This window comes from Leptonychotes weddellii, chromosome 3 (assembly GCF_054177405.1).
Source record: "Leptonychotes weddellii isolate Sample4059 chromosome 3, ASM5417740v2, whole genome shotgun sequence".
Lineage (NCBI taxonomy): Eukaryota > Metazoa > Chordata > Mammalia > Carnivora > Phocidae > Leptonychotes > Leptonychotes weddellii.
In genome coordinates this window covers 46248852-46256539 of record NC_138371.1, presented here as the reverse complement: position 1 = coordinate 46256539, position 7688 = coordinate 46248852, and the positions used below count along the sequence as shown (strand labels likewise).

Genomic DNA, 7688 nt, shown 5'->3' with positions numbered 1-7688 from the left:
TCTTTTTAAAAAATAAATTAAAAAAATAAAACTGCAGAAATTTAAACCTCTGTAATTTTATAGAGTGATATCTACATCCCCATTTCATTCTGAAATATTTGAAAACACTAATATTCATTGAGTTAAAAGTAAACCAGTTTTCCCTTTCCATGCTACCCAGGGAAGGGTCCATGTGGCATTGTTTTGCGTTCCCATCATAGCGTAAAGGGAAATTTTCACAATGTCTGGAGCCCTTGATGTCCGGCGTGAAGGAGGAAGATGTCCTCAAATTCCTTGCAGCAGGAACCCACTTACGTGGCACCAACCTTGACTTCCAAATGGAACAGTACACCTACAAAAGGAAAAGTGATGGTATCCACATCATAAATCTGAAGAGAACTTGGGAGAAGCTTCTGCTGGCAGCTCATGCTGTGGTTGCCATTGAAAACCCAGCTGATGTCAGTGTCATATCGTCTGGGAATACTGAAGTTTGCTGCTGCTGCTGGGGCCACTGCCATTGCTGGTCACTTCACTCTTAGAACCTTCACTAACCAGATCCAGGCAGCCTTCCAAGAGCTGAGGCTTTTGGTGGTTACTCATCCCAGGGCTGACCACCAGCCTCTTACAGAGACATCTTATGCTAACCTGCCTACCATCGCTCTGTCTAACACCGACTCTCCTCTGCACTATGTGGACACTGCCATCCCTTTCAACAACAAGGGAGCTCACTCAGTGGGTCTGATGTGGTGGAGGCTGGCCAGGGAAGTTCTGCGCATGTGTGGCACCATTTCCCATGAACACCCATGGGAGGTCATGCCTGATCTCTACTTCTACAGAGATCCTGAAGAGATTGAAAAGGAAGAGCAGGTCTCTGCTGAACAGGCTGTGACCAAGGAGGAATTTCAGGGTGAATGGACTGCTCCAGCTCCTGAGTTCACTGCTACTCAACCTAAAGTTGCAGACTGGTCTGAAGGCGTGCAGGGGCCCTCTGTGCCTATTCAGCAGTTCCCTACTGAAGACTGGAGCGCCCAGCCGGCCACTGAAGACTGGTCTGCAGCTTCCACTGCTCAGGCCCCTGAATGGGTAGGAACAACCACTGAGCGGTCTTAAGCTGCTCTTCCACAAAGCAAACAAAATGGAAATAAGGTTGATGGAAAATAAACAGTTTCTAAAAAAAAAAAGTAAACCAGTTTTATGAAGTTTTATAAATAGATATATTCTAAAATAAATTACATATTATTCCTAAAAATATAGTTTTCATAAATAAAATATTTTATACAATTTTCCTAAATAATACATGACCAGAACTATACATAAAGTGCCTATAAATTGTGGAGAATTTGCAAGAATACCACAGAATAAAAATTTAAAATTCATATTTGAAAATTATAATGAAATATTATAAGCAAATTTTATCTTAATTTTTTATTTGGAATACTTTTTGGTTAACCTATGGTGTCAATGCATTAAAATAGATATCCCACTTACATGTAGCAGTGTTTGGATAACTGGTCTAATTATTTCAAAGTGTTACCAGCTTTTTGAGCCATTACTAAACTAGCAATAGCAAATTTAAGATATTACCCAAGAAATTTCAAGAGGAAATTTGCTAATTCTTGAAAGTTTCCCAGAATACTAACTGAATGATTTTTATTTTAAACATCTGTCAATCATTATAATTATCAGAGAAGACAAAGTTATATTCAGGGAAAAGAAAAAAGGCATTTCCTATGAGGAACTATTTAAAATGACAAAAGTAATCATTTGCTCAACTCAAGAATATGGAGAACACAGGGACGTTAAGGAAAAAAGAATCAATGAGAGAAGTTGTAGGTCTTCAAAAACCAAGTTTTTTTAACTTAATTTTTTAGAGCAGCTTTAGGTTTACAGCAGACTTGGGGGGAAGGTACAGAAATTTCCTATTTACCACTTGTTCCCACACAGGCATAGCCTGTTATTATCAACAACCCCTATCAGAGTGGTATGTTTGTTACATTTGATGGATCTACACTGAATATCATTCTCACCCAGAGCCCATAGTTTACATTAGTATTCACACATGGTGTTGTACATTCTGTGGATTTGGACAAATGTATAACGACATGCATCCAACATTAGAGTATCATACTGAGTATTTTCACTGCCCTTGAAATCCTCTGTGCTCTACCTATTCATCCCTTCCACTCCCTTAACACCTGGAAACCACTGGTCTTTTTATTGTCTCCATAGTTTTGCTTTTTCCAGAATATCATATAGTTGCAATCATATAGTATGCAGCTTTTTCAGACTGGTTTCTTGCACTTAGTAATATGCATGTAAGTTTCCTCCATGTGTTTTCATGGCTTTATAGCTCAATTGTTTGGAGAACTGAATAATATTCCAAAGTCTGGATGTATCACAGTTATTTATCCATTCACCTACTGAAGGACATCTTGGTTGCTTCCAAGTTTTAGCAATTATGAATAAAGTTGCTATAAACATCCATGTATAGTTTTTGTGTGAACATAATTTTTCAACTCCCTTGGATAAATACCAAAGAGTGGGATTGCTGGATCATATGGCAAAAGTTTGTTTAATTTTGTAAGAAACCACCAAACTGTCCTCCAAAGTGTCTGTACCATTTTGCATTCTCACTAGCAATATATGAAAGTTCCTGTTTTTCCACATCGTCAGTAGCATTTATTGTTGTCAGCATTCTGGATTCTGGACATGCTAATAGGTGTGTAATGGTATCTTATTGTTTTGATTTGCATTTTCCTGATGACATATGATGTGGATCATATTTTCATATGCTTATTCGCCATCTGTATATCTTCTTTGGTGAGGTGTTTGTTAAAGCCTTTAGCCTATTTTTTAATATGATTGCTTGTTTTCTTATTGTTGAGTCTTAAGTGTTCTTTGTATATTTTGACTAGCAGTCTTTTATCAGATAAGTCTTTTGCAAATATTTCCATGCAGCCTGTGGCTTGTCTCTTCATTCCCTTGATACTTACTTTCACAGAGCAGAAATTTTTAATTTTAATGAATTCCAGCCTATCAATTCTTTTTTTGTAGTTTCAAGTTTTTATTTAAATTTCAGTTAACATACAGTGGAATATTAATTTCAGGTGTAGAATTTAGTGATTCGTCACTTACATACAACTCCCAGGGCTCATCCAAGTGCCCTCCTTAATCCCCATCACCCATTTAACCCATCCTCCCCCACCTCCTCAGCAAACCTGTTTGTTCTGTATAGTTAAGAGTCTGTTTCTTGGTTTGCCTCCCTCTTTTTTTTGTCTCCTAAGTTCATCTGTTTGGTTTCTTAAATCCCACATATGAGTGAAATCATATGGTATTTGTCTTTCTCTGACTGACTTATTTCGCTTAACATAATACCCTCTAGCTCTATCCACAATTGCTGCAAATGACAAGATTTCATTATTTTTTATGGCTAAGTAATATTCCATTGTGTATACATACCACATCTTCTTTCTCCATTCATCCACCAATGCACATTTGGGCTCTTTCCATAATTGGGCTATTATTGATAATGCTGCTACAAACATCAGGATGCATGTATCCCTTCAAGTCAGTATTTTTGTATCCTTTGGGTAAATACCTAATAGTGCAATTGCTGGATCATAAGGTAGTTCTATTTTTAACTTTCTGAGGAACCTCCATACTGTTTTCCAGAATGGCTGTGCCAGTGTGCATTCCCACCAACAATGTAAGAGAGTTCTCCTTTCTCCACATCCTCACCAACACCTGTTGTTTCATGTGTTGTTAATTCTAGTCATTCTGACTGGTGTGAGGTGATATCTCATTGTGGTTTTGATTTGTATTTCCCTGATGATGAGTGATGTTGAGCATCTTTTCATGTGTGTTAGCCATCTGGATGTCTTCTTTGGAAAAATGTCTATTCATGTCTTCTGCCCATTTTTTAACTGGATTATTTGGTTTTGGGATGTTGAGTCTGATAAGTTCTTTATATATTTTGGATACTAACCCTTTATCAGAGGTCATTTGCAATACCTTCTCCCATTCTGAAGTTGCCTTTTAATTTTGTTGATTATTTCCTTCGCCATGCAGAAGCTTTTTATCTTGATGAAGTCCCAATAATTTATTTTTGTTTCCCTTGCCTCAGGAGACATATCTAGAAAGATGTTGTTACAGCCAATGTCAATGAAGTTCCTGCCTGTGTTCTCTTCTAAGAGTTTTATGGTTTCAGGTCCCACATTTAGGTCCTTAATCCATTTTGAGTTTATTTTTGCATATGGTATAAGAAAGTAGCCCAGTTTCTTTGTTTTGCATGTTGCTGTCTAGTTTTCCCAACACCATTTATTGAAGAGACTGTCTTTTTTCCATTGGATATTCTTTCCTGCTTTGTCAAAGATTAGTTGACCATAAGGTTGTGGGTCCTTTTCTGCATTTTCTATTCTGTTCCATTCATCTATGTGTCTGTTTTTGTGCCAGTACCATACTGTCTTGATGATGACAGCTTTGTAATATAACTTGAAGTCTAGAATTGTGATGCCTCCAGCTTTGCTTTGCTTCGCCTTTTCAGGATTGCTTTGGCTATTCAGAGTCCTCATGGTTCCATACAAATTTTAAGATTGTTTATTCTAGTTCTGTGAAAAATGCTGGTGGTATTTGGTAAGGATTGCATTAAACGTGTAGATTGCTTTGGGTAATACAAACATTTTAACAATATTTGTTCTTCCAATCCATGAGCCTGGAATGTTTTTCCATTTCTTTGTTTCATCTTCAATTTCTTTCATAAGTGTTTTATAGTTTTCAGAGTACAGATTTTTACATCTTTGGTTAGGTTTATTCCTAGGTATCTTACGGGTTTTGGTGTAATTTTATTTATTTTTTTATTTTTATTTTTATTTTTTAAAGATTTTATTTATTTATTTGACAGAGAGAGACACAGCGAGAGAGGGAACACAAGCAGGGGGAGTGGGAGAGGGAGAAGCAGGCTTCCCGCAGAGCGGGGAGCCCAATGCGGGGCTCGAACCCAGGACCCTGGGGTCATGACCTGAGCTGAAGGCAGACGCTTAACGACTGAGCCACTCAGGTGCCCCTGGTGTAATTTTAAATGGGATCAATTTCTTGATTTCTCTTTCTACTGCTTCATTATTGATGTATAGAAATGCAACGGATTTCTGTACATTGATTTCATATCCTGCCACTTTACTAAATTCATGTATCAGTTCTAGCAATTTTTTGGTGGAGTCTTTCGGGTTTTCTACATAGAGTGTCATGTCATCTGCACATAGGGAAAATTTGACTTCCTCCTTGCTGATTTGGATGTTTTTTATTTATTTCTTTTTATTGTCTGATGGCTGAGGCTAGGACTTCCAGTACTATGTTAAATAAGTGGTGAGAGCAGACATCCTTGTCTTGTTCCTGACTGTAGAGGAAAAGCTCTCAGTTTTTCCCAATTTAGGATGATATTAGCTGTGGGTTTTTTGTATATGGCCTTTATGATGTTGAGGAATGTTCCCTTTATATCTACTTTGTTGAGGGTTTTTATCAAGAAAAGATGTTGTATTTTGTCAAATGCTTTTTCTGTACCTATTGAAAAGATCATATGATTCTTATCCTTTCTTTTGTTAATGTAGTGTATCACATTGATTAATTTGCAAATATTGAAACCCTCTTGCAGCCCAGGAATAAATCCCACTTGATCCTGGTGAATGATTCTTTTAATGTGCTGTTGGATTCGATTTGCTAGTATTTTGTTGAGAATTTTTGCATCCATGTCCATCAGGATATTGGCCTGTAATTCTCTTTTTTAGTGGAGTCTTTGTCTGGTTTTGGTATCAGGGTAGTGCTGGCCTCATCGAATGAATTTGGAACTTTTCCTCCCATTTCTATTTTTTTGAATAGTTGGAGAACAGTGAGTATTAACTCTTCTTTAAATGTTTGGTAGAATTCACCTGTGAAGCCATCTGGCCCTGGACTTTTGCTTGTTGGGAAATTTTTGATTACTGATTCAATTTCTTTTCTGGTTATTGGTCTCTTTAAGTGTTCTATTTCTTTCTGTTTCAGTTTTGGTAGTTTATTTGTTTCTAGGAATTTATCCATTTCTTCCAGATTGCCCAATTTGTTGGCATATAATTTTTCATAATATTCTTTTATAATTGTTTGTATTTCTGTGGTGTTGGTTGTGATTTCTCCTCTCTCATTTGTGATTTTATTTATTTGGGTCCTTTCTCTTTTCTTTTTGGTAAGTCTGGCTAGGGGGTTATCAATTTTATTAATTTTTTCAAAGAACCAGCTCCTGTTTTCATTGATCTGTTCTACTGGGGTTTTCTTGTTATTGTTGTTTCTGTATCATTTATTTCTGCTTTAATCTATATTATTTCCCTTCTTCTGCTGGCTTTAGGCTTTGTTTGTTGTTCCTTTTTTTAGCTCCTTTCCGTGCAATGTTAGGTTGTATAATTGAGATTTTTCTCTCTTCTTGAGGTAGGCCTGTATTGTATATACTTCCCTCTTATGACTGTGTTTGCTGCATCCCAAGGGTTTTGGACCACCATGTTTTCATTTTCATTTGTTTCCATGTATTTTTGTTTCTTCTTTAATTTCCTAGTTGGCTCATTCATTCTTTAGTAGGATATTCTTTATCCTCCATGTATTTGTGCTTTCCAAATTTTTTCTTATGGTTGACTTCAAGTTTCATAGTGTTTTGGTCAGAAAACACGCATGGTTAGGATCTCAATCTTTTTGTACTTGTTGAGGCCTCATTTGTAACCTAGTATGTGATCTATTCTGGAGAATGTCCCATGTGCACTTGACTTGCTTTAGGCTGAAAGGTTCTGAATATATCTGCTAAGCCCATCTGGTCCGGTGTGTCATTCAAAGCCATTGTTTCCTTGTTAATTTTCTGCTTAGATGATCTGTCCATTGCTGTAAGTGGGGTACTAAAGTCCCCTACTATTATTGTATTATTATCAATGAGTTCCTTTATGTTTGTTATTAATTGTTTTATATATTTGGGTGCTCCCAAGTTGGGAGCATAAGTATTTACAATTGTTATATCTTATTGTTGGATAGACCCCTTTGTTATGATGTGGTGCCCTTCTTCATCTCTTGTTACAGTCTTTGGTTTAAAATCTAGTTTGTCTGATATAAGTATTGCTACTCACTTTCTTTTGATGTCCATTTGCATGATAAATATTTCTCCATCCCTCATTTGCAGTCTGCAGATGACTTTAGGTCTAAAATGAGTCTCTTGTAGGCAACTTATAGATGAGTCTTGTTTTTTATCTATTCTGGCCCCTTATGTCTTTTGACTGGAGCCGTTAGTCCATTTACATTCAGAGTAATTATTGATAGATATGAATTTAGTGCCATTTTATTAATTGTTTTGTCATTTCTGGAGATTCTCTCTGTTCCTTTTTAGGCTTTGTTGCTTTGGGTCTTTCCTTTCCATTCAAACAGTCCCCTTTAATATTTCTTGCAGGTCTGGCTTAGTGGTCCCAAGCTCCTTTAGTTTTTGTTTGTCTGGGGAACACTTTATCTCTCTTTCTATTCTGAATGATAGCCTTGCTGGATAGAGTATTCTTGGCTGCATATTTTTCCCATTCAGCACATTCAATATATCATGCCACTTTCTTCTTGCCAGTGAAGTTTCTGTGGAGAGATCTGCTGCTACCCTCATTTGACTTCCCTTGTAAATTAGGGACTTCATTTGTCTTGTTGCTTTTAGGATTTTTTTTTTTTTT

General features: G+C 36.7%; 1 pseudogene; it reads left to right on the top strand.

Moving 5' to 3' along the window:
- Window positions 1-220: 220 nt before the first annotated feature.
- On the top strand, window positions 221-1117 carry LOC102733911 (small ribosomal subunit protein uS2 pseudogene; annotated as a pseudogene).
- Window positions 1118-7688: the final 6571 nt, after the last annotated feature.